The sequence below is a fragment of the Nicotiana tabacum genome, chromosome 16 (genome assembly GCF_000715075.1).
Source record: "Nicotiana tabacum cultivar K326 chromosome 16, ASM71507v2, whole genome shotgun sequence".
Lineage (NCBI taxonomy): Eukaryota > Viridiplantae > Streptophyta > Magnoliopsida > Solanales > Solanaceae > Nicotiana > Nicotiana tabacum.
Genome location: NC_134095.1, coordinates 119,719,985 through 119,742,355, shown reverse-complemented (window position 1 = coordinate 119,742,355; position 22,371 = coordinate 119,719,985). Strand labels below are relative to the sequence as shown.

General features: G+C 37.3%; 1 pseudogene; it reads left to right on the top strand.

The window, feature by feature from the left end:
• The first annotated feature begins 12,853 nt into the window (after nucleotides 1–12,853).
• On the top strand, nucleotides 12,854–16,636 carry LOC107784849 (uncharacterized; annotated as a pseudogene).
• The last annotated feature ends 5,735 nt before the right edge of the window (nucleotides 16,637–22,371 follow it).

Genomic DNA, 22,371 nt, shown 5'->3' with positions numbered 1-22,371 from the left:
TGGTAGGGAACTCATTCGATTATTGCCTTATGAACTTGAAAAGAGTATTGAAGAGGTTTATGGAGACTAATCAGGTATTAAATTGGGAAAAATACCATTTCATGGTACAGGAAAGTATAGTCTTGGGGCACCTAGTGTCAAGTAAGGGCATTGAGGTGGATCGTGCAAATGTTGTTGTAATAGAAAATTTGCCACCACCCACTTCCGTCAAGGCAATAAGAAGTTTCCTTGGCCATGCCAGTTTCTATAGGCGGTTTATAAAAGATTTTTCCAAAATTGCTAACCCTTTGTGTAAATTGCTTGCAAAAGATCACCCTTTTGTATTTTCTAATGATTGCATGGTAGTTTTTGAGGAATTGAAGAAGAGGCTGGTATTTGCACCTATCATAGTTGCACCCGAATGGGAGCAACCATTTGAGTTGATGTGTGATGCAAACGACTATGATGTGTGAGTAGTTCTTGGGCAGAGAAAGATAAAGTCATGCATTCAATCTACTATGCAAGTAGAACCTTGAGTGTTGCCCAACTAAATTACACAGTGACTAAAAGGAGACTCTAGCAGTGGTGTTCGTATTTGACAAATTCAAGTCATACCTGATAGGCTCGAAGGTAATTGTTTATACTGACCATGCTGCTCTCAGGTACCTAATTGAGAAGAAGGAGTCAAAGCCGGGCCTGATTCGATGGGTGCTACTACTGTAAGAATTTGACTTGAAAATTTGTGATCGAAAAGGAACGGAGAACCAAGTGGTTGATCACCTGTCTAGGCTGGAAGGAGAAGAGAAGAAGGTGGAGGTGGAAAAGATTGGGGAAACTTCCTGGATGAACAACTGTTGGCCACGAGCCTTGAGGTAGCGCCATAGTATGCAGACATTGCAAACTACTTGGCAAGCGGTATTGTTCCATATGACCTTTCCTCTGTTCAAAAGAAAAAGTTCTTTCATGACTGTCGCATGTATTATTGGGATGAGCCTTATCTGTTCAGGATTTGTGTTGATAACATGATCTAGAGATATATCCCTGAGATAGACCAATCTTCTATTTTGTAGGCTTGTCACATATCCCCATTTGGAGGCCATTTCGGGGGAGTAAGGACAATTGCAAAAGTATTGGAGTCGGGCTTCTACTAGCCGACATTGTTCAAATATGCACACCTTTAGGTGAATGGGTGTAATGAATGTCAACGGACCGAGAATATTTCTCGCCGACATGAGATGCCCATGAACCCAATTCAGGAAGTGGAAGTGTTTGACGTATGGGGAATCAATTTCATGAGGAATTTCGTCAGCTCATATGGCAACAAGTATATACTTGTAGTTGTGGACTATGTGTCGAAATGGGTGGAAGCTATGGCACTCCCCACAAATGATGCAAAGGGAGTCACTGGTTTTCTGAGAAAGAATATGTTCACCCGGTTTGGCACTCCAAGGGCAATAATCAGTAACGGAGGCAGTCACTTCTACAACCGAGCTTTCGCAAAGTTGTTAGAAAAATATGGTGTTCGCTACAAGGTTTCCACCCCATATCATACACAAAAAAGCGGGCAAGTGGAAGTGTCGAATAGATAAATCAAGAGTGTGTTGACAAAGACCGTGAAAGATACAAGAACGGATTGGGCGAAAAACTTAGACGATGAACTCTGGGCCTATCGTACCGCTTTTAAAACTTCAATTGGCATGTCTCCATATAAACTGGCATTTGGTAAAGCATCTCACTTAACCATAGAGTTAGAGCATAGAGCTTTGTGGGCATTGAGGCAACTAAATATCAATGTGGAAATAGCGGGTACAAGTAGAGTCACAGAGTTGCATGAGCTTGACGAGTTCCATTACCGTGCTTTTGAGAGTACAAGGCTATATAAGGAAAGAATGAAGATGATGCATGACAAAAATATTCTTGAACGAAATTTTAAACCTGGAGACGTGGTATTGCTATACAATTCAAGATTGAAGTTGTTTCCGGGCAAGTTGAAGTCTAGATGGTCGGGACCATTCAGAGTAGTGCATGTGCTATCAAATGGAGCTGCAGAAATTGAGTCCTAGGATGAGACGAATAGGTTTAGAGTCAATGGGCAAAATTTGAAACATTACCTAGGAATGAATGACAAAGAAAGAGAGAAAGATGTGATACAATTGAATGAACCTCAATATGTGAGTGAAGTATAATCCAGAAAGTCTGTAACTAGAATTTTTCTCTTGGTTTTAGGCAATAACATGTTTGTAGGCAGTACTAGTGGACCGGGTAGTAGAACTCGCAGTTCCAGGTTCCTAGCGAGCTTAGCCAGGCTGCATCGCTTGCATCGCCAGGTATTTTTCACGCATTGAAGCTCACTTAACGAGGGTTATAGCGAGGCAGATCTCACGAAAACCCTCACGCCGCCTGCCTCCCAGCTCGCGTTTGAGCTCGCCTTGCAAGATAGGTGGCTCGCGTCTGTCTTCACGTCGCCAGATAGGTTTTCTTCTTTTATTTTCCCTTTGTTTTGTTTCTTCTAACTTTTTCCCTTAAAAACCTAACTAAAAAATCACTGAAGACAAAGGCCTAAAAACTCCCACGCCTCAAAACATAATGCCCACCCCAAATTTCCCTCTCTACTGCCCACCCCAATTTCCCTCTCCCCCTCCCACACAAACCCCATTGAAGATAAGTATTCATCCATTCCTTCACTCACTTGATACATCAATTCAAGAGCATTCCCTCTTCCTAAACATCTAAGGTATGGTTTCTGACTCTTTTTTTTGCCAAATTTCAAATTGTGTAAAGGCATAAAATCGGATAACTTTTAGGTTTGTTCTTTATAGTAACAATATGTTTGTTTGTCCTACACCCATAAAACTCATAGGAATGGTATTGTTGTTGTGTGCAAAAGTGGTAGCACAGAATTCCCAAGCCAATTTGGGAGGGTGAGACAATCCCTCATTCCTACAAGCACTTCTATGGCACTAGTGCATGTTAAGGGTTTGTCAAAATGCCTCAAAGGTATTCTTTGTCCCTATTGGAGCCCGAGTCTCCGGGATTGTAATACTAGTGCTATGTCGCCCTGCACCACTTGGAATTTTAAGTGTGGGATGGCTCACCGGTAGTCGAATGCTTCGAAATTGTAGAAAGCATCATTGAGTCAGTGCTAGAATTTCATGTAGACCATGTTTTGAAATATTGCAATGCATCTAAAAATCACTAAGGTTCACTTGTGTAGGTACGAATATGCCTCCAAATAAGGATACTGGTAAAGGCAAGGGCAAAGCCACTGTTCAGTCCAAGGCTAAGACTTCTTCCGCACCTCCGCCGAAAAAGAGAGGGGGGGGGGGGGAGGAAGCCACATCAAGTTAGGTTGAACGACTGCAAGCAGTTGCCGCTATAGCAGCCACTGGTCCACAACCTCAGGGCCAGCAGGAATTTGGAATCAAGAGCATACCCCAACTTGTCAAGGACTGGTACAAACTTTGTCCGCTGACACATATACATCATGAGGCAGTTGTTCATGAGCGTCGCCTACAAACTAAGTATCAAGCAATATGAAAAGGTATTCATGATCTTGGGTTGAGCTATGTGTTTAGAAACACCAGGGATATTAATGTCAACCTTTTTCGGGAGTTTTATGCCGATTTTAATCCAAATAATCTTGAGCATCTGGTGCCTATTCGGGGAGGTTGATCGATCTTTCAACATCCGCTATATGCAATTTTTTAGTTGCGCCGGATGTTCCCCAGGAACCATTGGACAACTTCATCATCCATCCAACATATCAAGCACTGAGCCACACTCTTTGTGGTGTCAATTCTGTGGCAGCTTGGGTTTGTGACAAGAAAACCAATCGTCATAGGAAATTCCCTAAGAAAAAAATGAAGGTAGAAGCTCAAAGTGTGGTTGAAATTGATTAATAAACGGCTCCTACCGTGCAACCATGATACTCTTATTAGCCGTGAAAGGACTTGCGTGTTATATTTCCTAATGATTGGCCAGAGGGTGAATGTGGGCTACTTGATCCGTTACCAGATGACCCAAGTGAGAACTAGCAAGAAAACTGATCGAATGCCCTTTACGAATATGTTGACTCAGTATTGAGATAAGAAGAGGTGGAGGAGGAGCAAGCTTTGATAGAGTCATTCCTCCGCCCTTACGACTAATAGACATCATAAGCATCCTAGTTAAGGAAGAGAATGCTATGATAGGTGCCGAGCGCAATGTTTGAGGTGATAGCTTTTTCGCCCATTTATATGGGATGATGGACCTACAGTTTTGGATTGGGGGACGACCAACCACTATAGAAGAGAGGGCTATCTTTGATGACATTTCCCGCTCAATGCTCATGCCCAACAGCTGGTTGGGCTTGGCGATGGCTACCGACTCCCACAGGATGAGGATGTCAACGCAACAGAGAAGTCTGAGGTCGAGCCGGAGCAGTCTGAGGAGGAGGACGCAGAAGATGAGGAGTGGACAGTTGCAGAGGGAGCCTTCGAAGATGAAAGCAATGACGAGGCTTGATCAGGGAGTTTTCATACCATCCTACTCGTTTTTTGTTTTGTTATCAGTTTGTGTATGTACTGAGGATATTGCATGAATTAAAGGTGGGGGTGGTAACTTGTAGATATTAAATACACTAATTACTTCTTGTTTTATTTTTTTTAGTTAGTATCATTTTTTTATTGAAAAAAAAGTAGAAAAAATTGGACTCTTCCCGACGATGGATCTCCTAGACAGTTTTCTTGAGGGAATTAAGTCTAAAGAAAAAAAAGGATTTTCTTTGTAGGTAGTATAGTAATTTCCCCTTGGTTTTTCTTTGTGCCGCGGTTCTTTTCCAAGGGTTTTGTTTGAACTGAGTATAGTTAGTTTTAATTTGGGAGTAGGAACCATTGCGCTATAAATTGAATTGAAGTACTATCTCTTGACTTTGTTATGCCTTGAGAATAGTGAGTACTCTAGTTATGACGCTTAGGCTCAATTTTTAACTCTAGTATAAGTAACTTAAATCGTATAATCTTAACTTTGCTTAACTGCTTTGACTAGAGTGTTTTGATAAAACCAATCCTGAGTGAGCTATGTGTCATGTGTGTGTGTACTCCGTACATTGCAGTTGATGTCTAGAACCTTATGTGTTTGCAAAGCGAAATAGTAGTCTTGTTCATTCTGGGAAGTGATATATGCGTTTCTTTGTTGAGCCAGATATATATAATTTACCCGCCTAAATGTTATGTAACGTAGTTAAACCCCGTTGAGCCTGTAATCCTATTTCTTTGGCAACCACATTACAAGCCTTACCCCTTTATTTGAATTAACAATCTATTTGAACCTTGTTGCCTCTCATGAGCACTTGAATTATTATGAATTATGTAAAAGTTAAAGTGTGAGGTGATTGTTCGACTTTTGAGTGGAACAAATGACATAAGGAGAAAGATGCACTGTTTTGAAAGAAAGAAAAGTCACTTGAATTGAAAACAAAAATAGTTGTATTGTTATGAAGAATATTCCTTGATGGTAGTGCCTTTTGATGTAATTGTGCTTAAATAAGTATGTGGTAATATACATTGATGTGAATGTGGAGTTTTGGTTTGACATAAGTATGGCTTGAATGTTAAAGTATATGTATTAAAGTGCTTAGGGAGGTGTAGTCACTCTTATATCCAAAGGTATCTTACCCGACCCGCAGCTTACATTACAACCAATTAAAGTCCTAGACTGAATGAGCTCAATTAGTAGAGTAATACACTACGGGCAAGCCTATGGTGCATCTTTTGTGGCATATGGATATTATTTTTGAGAGTGAGTAAATTCTTTCTATCTTGAGCTCCTAATTGTTCTTAAATTTTATTGTGTGTGGAACTAATCTCTTTTGTTGTGTGTGGGCACTTGATTCATGAAGGGAAGGTAATGTCATTGACCTCTATGTTAGAGCAAGTGAGTGAGTTGTGAATAATGCATGGTACTTGTGAGTCAAATCTTGAGGTGAGGATGTTACACTTTTGTGCTTAGTCTATTTTAAATATTCTTGGTGTGATGAGTTAGGAGAATTGTTTAAAAAGGTCGTGTCTACATAAAATGTAGTTTGATTGCTCGAGGATGAGCAACGTTTAAATGTGGGATAGTGATGTGTGGCTATAATAATATATTTTTAGTGCATTACTTACTTTACATTTAGGTGCTTTAATGCTAAACTACACTATATTTATGTTTAATTGAGTTATTTTATATGTAGGTACATTAGAGATGAAATTGTGAGTAAAATAAATATTTTGGAAGAAAAGTGTAAACGAAGCAGTGAGCAAGCGAGGCAAGCTTTGTAGCTCGCGTTAGAGCATGCGAGGTGAGGCAGTTTGCTCTCTGTTGATACCCAATTTTTCCTCAAACTATTTTTAAATATGCATATATACCTTCAAAATCACTTTTTATAATAATTTGTATTTTTCCATAATTTTCCATATTATTATTTTTTTTCTTCTAATTTATTCAGCACTTTATATCCAATTATATCCAATAATTATTCATAAATTACATTACAAGTAATTTCAAAGTATCAATATATCATTTTTAATCCTATTAGGATTTAATTATTTCACAAATTAGCCAATTTGGCATTGTTTGGCTATAATTACAATAATTTTGCAATTATAGCCTAATTGTATACTTTATGCTATTTTAATTCAATAATCGGTCGTTTTATATTTTAAATATTAGTTAATTAATTACCTTAATTTTACCTATTTAGCTTTAATTTCATTTTAACTAATTATTAGCTATTTTTATTAATTATTTATCTAATTTGATGGGTATTTAACAATTAGTCATTCTTATTTAAATTATAACCTAAGTCAAACCAGCCCCAAACCCAATTAAATAACCTACTAGACCCCAAGCCCAATACCCTATCCTACCCGGCCCAATCTCCATTCCATCTGACCCGTTGATTATTTGAATCAACGGTCCAGATCAGCCCCTTCTATAGTTAAACCCTAATGACTACCCCTATCTCTCATTTCCCCCCTCTTATTCTCTCTAAACAGGTCTCTCGATCTCCCTTTCTCTATCTCTGGTTCTCTCTAGAACTTTCTCTTCTCCCCTCCTCTTCGATGGACCCTGTCCACCTTCTCCGGCCATCTCCCTCGCCGGAAACCATAACCTCTCATCATCTCATGGCCTCTGCTTCACCCCATGCCGGTTTGACATTACCCTAAGGTCTTCAGGTGAACCTGGAGCGGTTCAACTCCTACCCATGGTTTCTCATGCCATTTTTCGGCCATACATGACCATTCGAGTAAGATCTATGACCTTTCCGGCTAAAATCGGTAACATTTTAAGGTTTTCTCATCTTCTCTGGGTTCTCTGAAAACCTAACTCTTAAGATTTTCCGATTTCTTTTAGATCTGTCTTAGATTTGTGTATATTATGAGCTTTGTTGTTTTCCTCAAAGGTTTTTCCGATTTTTCTAAAATAACTCTTCATCTTCGAACTAGGGTTCTTAAACACCTTTTCAAAAATGCTTCTTTCTTCTGATTTTTTATTAATCTACGAGTCTCTATGTTTAAAATGTTTGTTTAAGCTTTCTCCTCTATTCGAGTTATTATGTTGAAAACCCTAATTTCGTCTCTTAAACTTCTTAGATCTGTACAGATCTGAGAAAGATCGAACTTATTTTTTACTTGTTTTTATGGAAAATCTCCTGATTTTTCGAGTGGCTTGTCATCTTCCTAAACTAGGGTTTCTGAAAATCCTTTTGTTCAAAACGCTTTCTAGTTTTAAGTGCTTAAACCCCTGTGTCTATATGTTTTGACTGATTTTGTTGAGTTCTTCCTTGACCCTAACTAGCCTATGCCAAAACCCCCAATTTTTGACACTTTGTTTGGATTCTGCACTTGTCCGCATTATTTGATACATGCCTATTTTCTGTGTTTTGATTTACATGATTACTTCTTCGTCTAATTAGAATATCTTGTGATTTTACCCTAGTATTCCTCTATTAGGGTTTTGGATTCGATTCTTTCTGTTTATACTTGACTTATTTGCTTATTCATGGAAACCTATGCTATTTTCCTTAAATCAGTGTTGTTTCGAATCCTTGATTTACTGATTTGCTATGGTAATACCTATATGCTGATTCTCGATTATTTCCATATTTTGCAACCTTATTTAGTTTTCTTACCTTATTTAATTAACCGTGTTATTTACTGATTCTTCACTAATTATTTCCTTAATTGAACCCTTGTGTATTTACTCCTAATTATTTACTCTGTACCTAAGTCTTACTTGATTTTCTTTCCTCAAATATGTCCTTGCTCTTTACCGTTGGTTAATTACCCCTTAATTAAGGGAAGACTTGTTGATTTGGTGCCTGACTCATTATGTGGCTTCCTTAATTGTTGAAGACTGATTTCCTTTACCTTATTTTACTCTGCTCTCAACTACTATATATACTCTCCTCTATTCTCACTTCTAGCAGACAGAGACGAACAATTCCACTGTTCTGAACTCTCTCTTACACACATACATACTCTCTTGCTTCTCTTGCTGTTTACTTGATACTCAGTCGGCTGCAAGCCAAAACTAAGTGATTACATTGCTCTACTGCTCTATTGTTCTACTGCTCTACTTCTCTACATACTACTGCTCTACTTCCCTTCATTGTACTGCTCTTCACTCCTCACTCACACTTATTCTCTTATTTTTACTGGTATGTTTTCAGTTTAACTTACATCATCAAAAACAATATGTCTCTATTTGTATTGCACTTCCTTTTGTTTCTCTTATGCTTCTGATGTCTCCCTTGCAATTAGCATGCCTATTTTGCCATGTGATTACCCCTTCCCTCTAATTCAGCATGTCTACTGCTTTCTTACATTTTCTACTACTATTCTGCCCTACCCCCTAAACTCCAATACATTATAAGTATGTGTTCGTGACACCTAGTTACTATGTGATCCTGAATCCTTTCCCCCAAACCTAATGTGTAACTTTGTTTAGTGCCCCTTAATCTAATACTGTTAAGGTCCTAGCATGAACACTTTGTGATAGACTATTGTTGTGACTATTTAAGTTCTATATTACTTCTCTGGTGTTAACCTGTGTGCAAATATGCTTTCACATATGAACTACCTGTCCCCAATTCCTCCTTTCCCTGTTTGTGTTTGAACTATGTATGTTGATTTGGTTTTGAGTTTCTGATTGTCCTGTTTCTTTTCTTCTTCAAACTGGTTTTCCCTAAGGCAAACTCTTCTATTGCTTTCCAAAACTTATTTCAAATTAATCATTGTCAAAACTGTTTCCAACTCGACTCTTTTAAACCTATGACACGCACTCTCACTCTACTCTTACACCATTAAGTTCTGCCCCTTTTGTGCGAGCCTTGCCTTGGGACCTTTGAGCTCCCTCTGAACTTGGACATACAAAAGTTGGCCTTTCCATACTGTACTTACTCTGTCTTGGCTATGAAATCTGGGTGTGAGCACTGTCCGGGATCTCCTGAGGTCCTTAGGGAACTCTGACACACCTAGATATGAGGAAAAACTATGAAACTATCTTGGCATTTGAGGTGAGTTATTACATAACTTAGAGAGGAAGTCCTAATCAGGTGTTGGAAATCTGGTCCTGTTTTCAGGTTCTCTATAGTGTAACTTTATTTTTTCTTATATAATTCATTTCAGTATTGGTTTGTAATAATCTGTTGTAAACAAGTATTGGGGCTGACTAGTGAAAAAGGGAGGGTAGTTATATATGATATCAACATCAATGGGTAGAAACCATGTCTTAGGTTTACATTTCCTATATGTGCATTAGAATCCATGTGTAAAATCAACCCATTCAAAGCATGCCATGCATTAGATATCATGTTCTTAGGTTTACTGTTTCAGCATCTCATTTGGCATCATTTTACCACTTAGAAATCCCGCTTTAGGCTAAATAACAACATTAACATAAACTTGTTGCTTCTGCACGTCTTGAAGTTGTGTTGTAACTCTTTGGGCATTTAGAAATCATGCTTTAGGAATTCTGCAATCATTCTGTATTTTTTCATATGTGCACGTTAGATACCCTATTTTAGGATCTTGTTCACACTCGCTCAGTCACACCTAGTTAAACTACTGATGCATGAAAAAAGGACATAAAACAGTCTCACGTTTGATTATCCTGTTTAAGTGAAACTGGTCATAATCCTGCATGTCTTTGCAACATTTAGAACAACATGCTTCAGGTAAAATAATTGTTTTATAATTTTGGTAACTGCTGCACATTATTTTACGCTTAGGCAAGTCTTAGGTAATCAACTTTAAAATAAAATCAGAACCGCCTTTGTGATTATTGTTTGACTGTCAGCATGTTAAAAATCATTGGGCAAGCATGATTAGGACTTCCTATTTGAGTTATGTCATAAATCTGACTCTGTTGTTATCACTTAGATACTATGCTTTAGGATTCTGAGTTCAAATGTGGACCTTATCTGTGTATGAGTCATGCTGTCCGTGTGCATTACTTGTGGAGGTATATTTGAGCCTTCTATCTGTTTTCTGTGTTTCCCCCCTAAATGCAGTCCTATGTGTTCTTATTTGTCGCCTTAGTGTTTTACCTTTAAACTTGAGGGTCTGCCTAGAACCCCCTTTTATAGGATAAGAGTCATAAATTCCTCAAGGACTGATAGGAAGAGACGGGTAACAGAATGCAATAGGAGTCGATACCTCGCTTTAATTACCTTCACGGGGCGAAAAAAGGTAGATATGGATATGAGGACCAGTGCGTTAATACCACGTGTAGCCCCTCTTTGAGGAGTTTCATATCGGGTATTGCATTGATGTGATCCATATTATAAACAAACCTAGGACACCCCCTTTTACATTCACAAATATGTTTAGATTGTAATTCTTTTAAAATTTTGCTTTTCATTAATTATTTTTCAAACACCTGTGTATTTAAACTTAAATCCCCTACTATTTGAGCCATACTTGTTTATTTGCTACTTGTACAAATTCACAAAAAATTATTTGGCCGGCAACCACACTAGTGGATCTTGAGGGGTGCCTAACACCTCCCCTTTGGGATAATTTCAAGCATTTACCCTGTCTCTGGTTATCAAACGTAGCTAGAAATGAACCATATAGGTGCCCTACCGCACCTTAAATCGTTAGGTGACGACTCTTCAAAATGCAAACCCCCTTTCCCAAAAGGAAAGAGTTGTCCTAACAAAAAATATCATAAAGCCGATTTCGCGAGAAAAAGGAGGCGCGACACTCTCTAAAGAGCGGGCGCCGTGAGGGATATCGTGAGAGGAGGAGCGCTAGAGAGCTAGCGCCGCGAGGCCTGAGGCGAGCTGAAGTGCGCGTTTGAGCTGGCGCCGCACGGTCTATAGTGAGGGTATTTCGGATTTTAAAAGCCTATTTCATTTCTTTGTTGGGTTTGGACTTGGGCTATTTCGTTTAGGCCTTTTCCCTACACATATAAATAGTCATTAAACACCATTTTGAAGAAAGTTTGGCGACCGGAGGCAAGAAAAGCACGTGGAACAACTTTTGGGGGAGAGAATCATCGAGTTTCTACATTCCTTCATCTTTTCTGTGTGATTTGTTTATGCAAAATATTTGGGAAATTGTTACTACGAATATGAGTAGTTAAACTTCCTTGAAGGAAGTTTGGCAACCGGAGGCAAGAAAAGCACGTGGAACAACTTTTGGGGGAAAGAATCATCGAGTTCTGCATTCCTTCATATTTTCTTTGTAAGTCTACTAAATTGAGCTAAGTATGAAGAAGAATTGATTAGGGTTCATTAGAGAAAGAGGAACGAGAGAGAGAGAGAGAGAGAGAGAGAGAGAGAATCTCATTTCTGTTAAGTTCTAGAATGTACCGACCTATCTCTTATCTCTCTATTGTTTATACATTATATTGGGCTTTAGCTCAGAAGCTTAAATACAAATAAATACACCCTAGCTAAACTGTCAGTTGGTCTATATCATGGGCCGTGGTAAGCTGAAGTCCAACCCCCCTTCAAGTTGGAGGGTGCTACAACCCCCAACTTGAGCAACAAAGAGTGATGAATAGCTCGAGTGAGTAGCTTTGTAAAAATGTCGGCGAGCTGAGAAGTGGTAGGAACATGATGCAAGGAGATTAGTCCATCACCAAGTTTATTCCGAAAGAAATGAAAATCCAATTCAATGTGCTTCGTCCGCTCTGATACCATGTAAGTCTACTAAATTGAGCTAAGTATGAAAAGAATTGATTAGGGTTCATTTGAGAAAGAGGAACGAGAGAGAGAGAAAATCTCATTTCTCTTAAGTTCTAGAATGTACCGACCTATCTCTTATCTCTATATTATTTTTACATTATATTGGGCTTTAGCCGAGAAGCTCAAATAAAAATAAATACACCCTAGCTAAACTGGTAGTGGGCCTGTATCCTGGGCCGTAGTAAGCTGAAATCCAACATTCTTTGTAATTTGTTTATGCAAGATACTTGGGAAATTATTACTACGAATATGAGTAGCTACACTTCTAATCTAGGGTTTGATGGAACATATTAAAAGATGGTTTTTCCATTGCGTTTAATATAGTAAATTCGCCTTTACTTTTCTATACTTGTTCAACCATATTATTTTTGTTGTTGATTGAAGGACCCTCAATTGACTGTGCCTATTTAGTGTGTACTGCTCGAGAGAGAGTACACATTTAGATAGTTATTATTGAACAATACCCCTCCTAATGATTTGAGAGATCAATACGTCTAGCTAAATACTATAGTTCGAGAGAATACGTCTAGTAAATTATGGTAGTTGCTCCAAAAAGAGCTACACACTTAAAGTAGTCGCGATCGGTAAAGAATACTTGGGTGAATTTATAGGAACTAGAAACCATAGCGGGAGATTCGACAATAGGAGAAATCAAAACCCTACGCCTTTCCAATCTTGTTTTCTGAAAGTTGATTATTTGGATTCTTAGGAAACTAGTGGTTGTGATTAATAGGTTAATTCTGCACAAATTCACTCCGAACTTATAAACCAAATTATATTTACAAGCCAGAGCTCTTAGCGGTCATAGTTTGGCGTGATCATGTATTTTTTATGTGTTCAATGCTGTAGAAATTATTTACCATTAATTCTTAGGAGGATTAGCGGTTGAGGTGAATGAGGCGATACTGCACGCTGCTTTCATACCATTCGGAGATATTAAGGATGTGAAGACCCCATTAGATCATGCGACCCAAAAGCACCGTTCATTCGGGTTTGTGACCTTTCTTGGAAGAGAGGATGCTTCCGCCGCAATGGACAACATAGACGGTGCTGCGCTTTATGGGCGTTCCTCACTGTTAATTACGCTCTTCCTGAGAAAATTAAGGGTGGTGAACAGGGTTGGGCTGCTCAGCCAAGTAAGTTTTCTCTGCTCTTTACCTAATTTAACTTTTCAAAACAAATTATTTACTTCTGGAATGAAATGGATTTGAATGGAGCGGAGTCGGATACAGAGTATTCATACATCCGAGCCCAATTAACTCGGGTTTGGGGTGTAGTTAATTGATTTATTGAAGAAAGAGTTGGCTTTTTAAAAGGATTTTACTGGTTAGAGGGTTTGGAGTTTTAGGAATGATTGAACTATACTGACTGATACAATAGCACAACAACTTGTTTGAAAACTTCTGTTTAGTTTCTAGACTACCCTTTCCTTGTGATATGCCAATGCAGTTCAATAAGCACCTACACAGTTCCACAAAATAAGTGCAATATATTAAGGTATTGCTTCTATAGATAAAAAACCTATTTCAAAGGGAAAAGCTACCCAAAGAAAGTTTTTGATCTCCATACTGGATCATCAATTCCTATATTCTGTCGTTCCCCTCAGTTCCAGTCTCCAGAGTTGGTCCTTATCTTATCTGAAGAGCTTGCTATAATATATGGGTGTCAAAAAGGTGGGTTGGATAAAAGTTGGACGGGTTAAAACGGGTTGAGTGAATGATCGGATCATGGCATGATTCACTCAAAGTTTGCTGAGTTTAAGAAGGGTAGGCCCAAGATGGGGCTTAAACAATGAGTGATAACTAACTTGCGCAAATTAAAAACCATTTCTCATTTGTTTGTTTTTGTTTTTTTGAATTTGTTTAATTGCCAAATCAATCTAAAAAGAGCTTCTGTTTTCTTTATGAAGCGATAGCAGATAAATACAAACCAAACCAACAGATATTTTGTTTCTACTTTTAACAAAAATTTCTTAAAAGTGTTTGAAACTGTGTGTTGCTTATTCAAGAGCTATTATTGGACATTGAACCATGTTGATTCCTAGTTGTAATGGTCAATCGGAAAAGAAGGCGCTCTAGCAATTGTAATCTAAAATTGGTGACTTCTACGCTACTACTCAAGTCTATCCAGTAAAGCTTTAGAAAGAAATGGAAAAGTAAAGAGCACATAGCTAAAGAACTAGACAACAAAATGTTAAATATATATACTTTTTTTGATGACTGAGATTTTTCCGGGACCAACCCTTAGGACCAATCGCAGCCTTCAAAACTGGGGATATTGGGCTCGCCCTTCTACCCTTGTTTTTCTCTGTCGAGAAAGCGAAGCTTGTATATGCACTAAATTCCCTACTAATACTGTTGTTTGTCAAAGTGATATGAAGGAAGGAGTTACGTCTCTCTTTTGTCAAACTCTGTAAAACATTTTTTTATGATGATGGTGTCCAGGCCAGCTTGCGCACCGCGATTCGCTGGAAAACATATTAGTACTATTTAAGTAAGTTTTACCCGAACCTGATTTATCTGTAAGCCATGTGTGTTCTTATTCCATCTTTTATGGCATGCCATGTGTGCATTTTATGTAACCACTGCTGGAACTAAGTGCATGTAAAATTATGTCAGTGAACAAAGCTTACCTCCTCCCTTCCCCTCCCCGCGGTGCCACCCCCTTCTATCTTCTCCTGATTTGATCTCCTTAAGAAAATTGGGAGCAAGAAGTAAGGCAAAGAGGTAAAGATCCTTAATTTTGATATTTTCTTAGAGGGAATCTCCTTTCTCACTTCAAATTCCTCCTTCCAATTTCCCTTAAAGGTGTCTTCCTAAGGGGAAAAATAAAAAATCAGCGGAAATACCTAAATCTTGCTCCTGATTTTCCTGGTGGGGGAACTTCCTTTACTTCCATAGCCATAAGGTGGTATGCCCTCTCAAATCATGGCTGAAGTTACTTACTGTTGGAATAAGGATTAAAATCTGAACTAGGGGCCGCAAACCTTTTTGTAGTGGTCATCTGCATGATGGGTTTAAATTGTGTCATTCTCCTTATGCGTGGTGTCTGATTCACCATCAAAGCCGCAGAGAAATGCTTAAGGAAATTTAATGTGGTTACTTTGATGAAAATGCTCTATCTTCTTAATAGAGCTTGTTTGCACTAGTACTCACTGGGTCAACTTTTGGCATCTCAAAGGAGCTACTGGGTTGAGATAATAGTAGGGAAGCTTTTTATTACCTGTGATTTCGCATAGACTAGGCAAAATTTGTCAATCTGCCTAGTAGCCGTATCTTATGTCCTCCTACATGAGTTATCTAGTTGGTTTAAGACTTGATTTCTGTATCATGGTTGGTGTCTCATTTACGGAGGCCTTTGAGTAATTTGCTATATATTTGGTTATTCTTCCCATTTTCTGTTTGTGCAACCTAAATTCAGTAGCTTAGTTTGAACACTCTGATAAATGATAAGATGAGGCATTTATTCCTGGGATAACTATATTATCATGTTGCCTCAGGTCCTTTGTTCAATGGCAAATATAGTGCAACATGTGATGTGTGGTAGGGCGTACGTCATGAGCTCGAGCCTTGGCTGTTATACCAAGTTTGGTCTTTAAGTGGAGAAGGGTACGACAAAACTAAATAAAATAAAATAAATGAATAAATGTATTATCATGTTAGGCATATTCTTTAGTTGGGCACTTGTCAAGACTTACTGTGTGTCAATCACATGTCCTTGAAAGTAGTATGCTTATGGTTTGTGTTCTTTCCTTTCATATTTTATATTTTCCGGCTACGTCAATTAGGTTAATTCTCAGAGAGCTACATGATAACTCTCTTGATGTCACAATAAAAAAAATTCTCTTTTGTCTTTTTCAGCTATCTTTGTGGGTGATATAAATAAGAAAAGAGTCCTTTATCTGATAGTTGTAATTTGGAGTTGATTGTGTTGTTTTATCTGGCTAATATGTTTATTTTTAACTTCAGTTTGGGCGGACGCCGGCACATGGTTTGAGAGGCAACAACAAGAAGATGAAATGAAGCGCCTTCAAGAAGAGCACAAGGCTGCAATGCAGGCAGCAGAAGACTTGCATAGAAAAAAGATGGCTGAGGAGAGAGAAGGTGAAAAGGATGAAGAAACAGACACAAAAAATGACCCGATGGCAATGGCTGAAGCTGAGGTTTTGAAACAGAATGCAACTTCTTAATCATTTTGATGGCTGAACAGCTTTTTTTGGGATTCGTCAGATGGAAGTTAGAGGTACTCGTTATGCTTGTATAGATGAGCAATTTGCTCCTTCCTGTTACTTGACCTGTATCTTAACAAAATGTGCTTATTTACTGTTTCTACACCACTGTCTTCAGATTTTATCTTCCATCTTATTTTATGAAGAGTTGTCTAACTTTGTATTGTTGCGGGATATTATTTCTGCTCCTCTATAACACATGCTCCCTTTGATGGGTTTGTTGCTTAGTAACTGCTAAGTTCAATTGGATTTGAACCTACAGAAGTTTATATAGATTTGCAGCTTTAGAATATACTGATAGCATGTATTTCTGCATATTATGGATCCAGGAAAGGATCATAAAATGGAAGCTTACAGCAATTAAAGTTTCTGGATTTAATATCAAATTATTATTGATTGATTGAAAAGTGAAAAGGGAGAATCAATATGTTAACAACAAGTTAATCTCGTCTTGGTTTCATAAAATTAAGAAATGGAAAGAATGAATCAAGGAACTATTGTAACTTTTTATCCAATACTTCAGGACAAAATCTCTCTGCCCTGTCAAGTCATTTAACTTCTGATTATTGCGCATCCCGGATTATGAAGTTTTTCTATGATAAGAGATGTGCCAAAGATTAAATAGATGTTTGTCAATGTAACTACTAAACATTCTCCTCCTTTCAGTGCGATGCAAGCGGGGTATTTTGATTTTGTTGGACATTGTATAATCAATTAACTCTGTCTCAATCTCAAACTAGTTGGGTTTAAGTATATTGGACATTGTGCACTCTTTAGATAGTGGCGCTATTGCAGGTAAAAAGAATGATTACACTGTTGATTTATGTCTAGAAGCTTGATCCTTAGAGAGTACAGAGTCGTCGGTGGAGCACTTCTGTGCCTGTGGGCTGTGGCTTATGGTATGATATTTAGGCCAATAGAAAATTACACCCCCTCCCCCCAAACAACCCTCCATGGAAAGAGGAAAGGTAAGGTGCGTAGACTAATTTGTACGATTGTGTGCTATCTAGACGACACAAGTGCACGGCCTGGATATTTAGGTTTCTCTTGGTTCTTCATCTTCTATTTGTTCCATGCATGATATTTGCTTCTTATAGTTATCACCTTTGCTTTCATGATGGAGGCTAGATTGCATGATTATAAGAGCTGGAACACTTATTTGGTGCCGATTAGGTGATCGTATTTGTGTTTTTATTATGCAGCCATGGAACTCCAAATGCCATCTCCTTTGATAGTTGAAATTCTGGACTTTGGAAGTGGTTCTTTTTGGCATCACATTGTAGCTATAGCTTCTCCACAAAAGTTAACAGTTCAAACACATTATTTGTGATAAATTTATATTTTAAGGGAATAGCAACGTGAAAATCTCATGTGGCTTTCTAACTTGCAGTAGTGTTATATGTAACCCTTGCACTATTTCATTTGAAATATTGCAGAAACTTAGATTCTTTGTATCCAACTTATTGTGTCTCCATCATGGTGTACGGGTATCCATTTATTTGGTTGCTGAGTATAACGCTGTAGCAATCTGTTGTAAACCGAACATCTACTTCTCATCAATTCCAGAATGCACCAGTGGTTATAGTTTGAAGACAGTTCTCTTAACAGTTATTTTCTTGTTAGTACAGCTTATATAGTGCACTACACAGAGGGGAAATGATACACGGGTTGTGAGAACTCTCCTACTCAAATTTGTAAATATTCAGACTGAATTTGTTCCACATTGTCTAGAGTAATCACCCTTATTTCTGAAAATACCTTTCAATTCTTTGTTAAAAGTTAAAACCAAACAGATGAATATACAGTGGATTTGCAAAAGAAAACTGTTAAAGTAGATGAATCAAATTAAATGTCTCGCTCATTCTATAGTTAGCGCTGGTATGTAATAGTAAGCAACTTAATTACTGGAAATAAAAGCTACTATAAGATTCCATAGAGCCCAACTAACAAGACATGTCTTTTCACATGAAAATATTATCAAAACTTCAACTGAAGAAGTGCATTATATAGGTGAAGACTAAAGTAATATTGTTACTTACCAATTGAAAAATTACGTAATATGTTAAGCTTAAAAAGCAGTTCCTTTTTCTAAAGATTAGTTCAAATGAACATTATTTGTCTGCCCATGTTTTGACAAGATTCTACTAAGAACATAGAAACTTACTAATTACCGACTTCAAGTAACCATTTTGGGAAAAGCCAAAAGAACAATGATAATACAGGGTTTGCAATTACTCTCTCCCTCCTAATTTATATGGAGGCATAGTTTTGACTTAAGTTCAAGAAAGAAAGACTGACTTTTGGTCAATGAAGTGGGTGGAGAACAATGAAATCTTAGGTTTAAACTCCAACGGAGACAAAAAAAATACTAGGTTATTTCTTCCCATTTGTCCAAGCCATAGTGGATAGAGTTACCTGGTACCTATTGCTTATGGGAGGTGACATGTATCACGTGAAATTATGTGCGCAAGCTGGCCCGACCACTTAAAAAAGACTTTTTGATACTTGTTGTATAAAATAAGCATAAATATTTGTATGGTTGTAAATAATTTTATTAAGGGTAAAATGAGAAATATTAAGTTAAATTATTTCTAATATGAAAATGTATTTTTGTGACAAATTAAAAGTGTGCTGCACAAAATGGGACCAAAGGGTATTATATATTGGATCACTAGCTGTTGAGAGCTTCTAGAGAGATGTATCAGATTGCAGAGACTTTCTCTAATTATTTTGAGCATGCAAATATTCATGCTAATTGTTTCACTTCTCAATTTTGAGAGGAATTAATATTAGTGACGGTGCTTTGCTGCAATAAACAATCAGAAAGAAAAGAAAATGGGGAAAAGGAAAGGAACAGAAAATGACTTCCAACGCTAGTTTACATTATATTTATTTTATATTATTATAAGTGACTTCCCGTGTATACATTTAGAACTGTGTATTATATTTTCTTGAAATAGAAATTCATAAATTAAATTAGGAGAGTAATGCAGAATGCAGACTCTTTCTTGTCTCACAAGTAAAGAAATAATGTCATCTATACATGCAAAGTCGTCATAACAATGACACATAATAGACTACAGAAGTAGAAAATTATTGATGAATAAAATCTCTTCTTCCTAAAAAGAAAAAGAATATGTTCTTCCTAAATGGATAAATCCTAATAGTAGTAACCAGTAAAAGGATGTCTTACCAACTGATCTCATGGTCTTCTACGTTGCATCAGTTTATACTCAAATCAATTCTACTGTCAAAATAAAATGATGCATGTTTTCCTTCTCTCTTTTTTGTATATTTATTTAAGAGGTTAACAATTTTTTGGTAGTTTTTCCAGTTGGTATAGGAACTTGTAGCATGATTAGAACTAGACAAATTTCAACGTTTCAGGGGGAAGTGCATGCATGCATAGCCGCTTTGAGGACCTCTATTTTAAGATTAGCCAAAGATAATACTTTTTTTTCCAAAGTTTAGCCGTTTCAAAATCGACTTCCGCTTTGAGGACCTCTATTTTTAGATTAGCCAAGGATAATCTGTTTTTTTTTAAAATTTAAAAATTAACTTCAAACGTGTGGGTTGAAGTTTCAAAAACTTTAGACAGACAGGTTTGAAGTTGGACTTGTCAACACTTCATAACTAATGATATACTCCCTTAGGTTAGTTTTACGAGCTCGAAAGAAGCTACATAAGATTAACGTCACACACTGAATATACAAACACAAAATGAAGTGCTCATAGATTGGCCTTCCCAAATATTACACATAAATAACTTAGTAAAAATGCTGCTAATCTCACTAAACACAAGATTCCTGTACAGCTTGGTCTAAAACCTAATTAGAATTGGCATTCAGCTATCTTCCAAATTGCATTTTAAATAAACTGATAAAGCAGATTTCACATACTTTATTTCCTATTATAATTCCTTTGACTGTGCAAATACCTTTGTTGTGTGGACTTTCTGCTGTCATACCCAAAATCCATAGCAAAGACATGAACCAAAATTGCAGCACCAGCAACACAGCAGAAAATCCACCACATTACCATTAGCATAGGCAAAAGAATTACAAAAAGAATGTAAATGCCATCAATCTGCTTTAACCATAGCAACTTCTGAATGTAAAACGCATAATATATCGGAGTCACAAACATAGAAAGTAGCCCCAACAACATAAAGAACGGAATATTTTCACCCCAGCAACTGATTATTGTGCGAAAATTCCATGCAGCAAAAATATCCATTAATAAGCTAACCACATGCAGCACTTTCGGCCTGGGACAAATGATCCAACGTAAAGAGTTGGTCCATAGCACAGTTACCACCAATGATAAAGGAAAATTAAGAACGACATTGAAAATGAGACAAGATACAAAGAAGTTGGACGCAAAAATTGAAGAACAAATGATATCTTCCCACAAGTTGGACATGTTACTAGGTTTTTGGAAGTGAAGAAAAAGATAGGAAAGACAGAAGACTAGAGATTGATGAAGAAAGTTGTATCCTGTTTTCAGCTTCATCTGTGATTTGCTGCCTTATATATTGGTAGTCATATACTTCAAATAGAATTGGCAGATGGAAAAAAATATAACCATTTATGACCTTTCACATGGGCGTCAATATCTTTTTCTAGAAAGCTTGTTGTCAAATGGTTCATGCTTTTTTTGGCTTCTCTATTTGATTAGTTTGCAATTTTGAGTTCTAAAGCTTCATAGGTCTCCAGTATTAGGCTCCGTTAATTAAATTACAACAAGGATATCTCATTTTCCACGTTGGGTTCAAATTTTAAGATCACTATGGTGATAGAATGATAGTTTTGCAGTCGTCTAATGCAGGTCCCATGCACCATATATATCTTCACCCCAACAAAATTCGAAAACATAAATAAATTAAAGTCAAAATGAAGAACGTTAGAGGCTTATATATGTATGACCCAAATTTTAGATCTGAATTTTTATACAATTAGATTTATAGAGAAAAAGATTAATCTATATTAACATCCAAATGACAGATCTACTGTATTCGTGAAGAATACGACACATACACTGTTAGATATCAATATTTTGGAGCAATAATGGGGCAATAAATGATTTAAGAATGTGAAAGGAAGTAATAAATAACATTTAAGTAAATTGTAGAGCAACATTCATCCGACAAGGGTGAGATTTCCTAATGATTCTTCTGACTATGACGGATAATAAAAAGTCTTTAAATATTGCGATTCTTCTTGGATCGGGAGAGAAAAGATACACAAAGAGGTATAAAGGCAAACTTTGTATGTATATGATAAAGAGAGAATATTCAGAGAATGTCAATATTGTTCTTTACAAAAGTGTTCAATACCCTTTCTAGGATTATATCTCTTTCTATTTATAGGGGCACATGAGCCACAAAACCCTAGATAGTACAACAAAGAGGAATATTCGCTAGAATATTCTCTAGGGAATCTAAATCTTTAAATTATCCGAGCAAAGGTGCTCGTCCTCGTTCTCGTATTCTACCAAGACACCTCTACCTCGACAACGATCTGTCTTCGTTATACGACCACAACCTTATGATATGTTGTCATGCCAATGCATAGTTGCCTTTCGAAGGCTTTACACCCGTTGACCAAGTCAAATATGTGAAATATAGTTTTTTTCCCATACAGTTAGTCCCTCTGCTTACCGATTACATCTTCGCAGACGGGTTTGATGAGTGGATAATAATGGTCATAGTCGTCGTAAAAGATGGACGACGTGGCACTTCGAGGGTCACATATTTCAAACCCTTAATTTTCTCGAGTAACTTCTTGGAACTAGCCTGCCAGGGAAATAATGTGACATCATGACATCACTCATCATGATGAGCATGTTCCCAATAAGTTGCATCGATACACGCACGTCCTTTCATTGGTTCTGCCATTTCGATTTTTCTTGCAATCATAATGAGTCATTTTGAATTCGGTGTTTCTTC